Source organism: Diaphorina citri, unplaced genomic scaffold, assembly GCF_000475195.1.
Source record: "Diaphorina citri unplaced genomic scaffold, Diaci psyllid genome assembly version 1.1 scaffold2857, whole genome shotgun sequence".
Classification (NCBI taxonomy): Eukaryota; Metazoa; Arthropoda; class Insecta; order Hemiptera; family Psyllidae; genus Diaphorina; species Diaphorina citri.
The window spans coordinates 1-693 of NW_007380273.1; positions in this window are offsets into that span (position 1 = coordinate 1).

The following is a 693-nucleotide window of genomic DNA, read 5'->3' on the forward strand; positions in this document are numbered from 1 at the left end:
AATATTTTCTTCGCGTGGAGTAAAAAGTGCGGAAGAAGTGCAGAATCGTTTGTGGAACATTCTCTTGAACATTTTTTTCTTACAACGCTGAGTTCACCTATGTAATGGTACGCGGGTTTTTTACACGCTGTCTGCCTTTTTCCATGCAGCTTTTGTCAAAAATACCCAAATGTACCCAATCCCCATCAGCATTTTTTCATAAAACACGCGAGCAAAGACGCGAGTGGAAAAACTCTTTTGTACACCCACCAATGTTTGTAGTTCCATTGAATGTACTTCTTAAAGGTTGAAATACGAATTCCATTGTAAGGTACAGGGAAATGCGAAATCTCTGTATGGTAATTTGGTATTTTTACCCCCGCAAGTTTTGACGAACGTTTTTGAATTTTCGGATTTAAGATCATATATTTTACTGTATAAATAATAATTAACAAGAGAGGTGATTATGAAGTCCAGTTAATCCGTTTGTCTGATTCAACGTTCATGGAAAATTGCAGGAGTAAAAATACCGTATACCTACTTACTTACTTACCGTGTTTGTTAACGAAAAATACGGTCTGTATAATGGAGACTAGTGTGTTCCAACCCTCGAAATTAATATGGATTGAATATTATCAATAGTTTTTTTTTTCTTTAAATGAGCGAAAATAAAAGAGAACAAGTTTATTGTACATTTCTATTCGGTAGTTATTT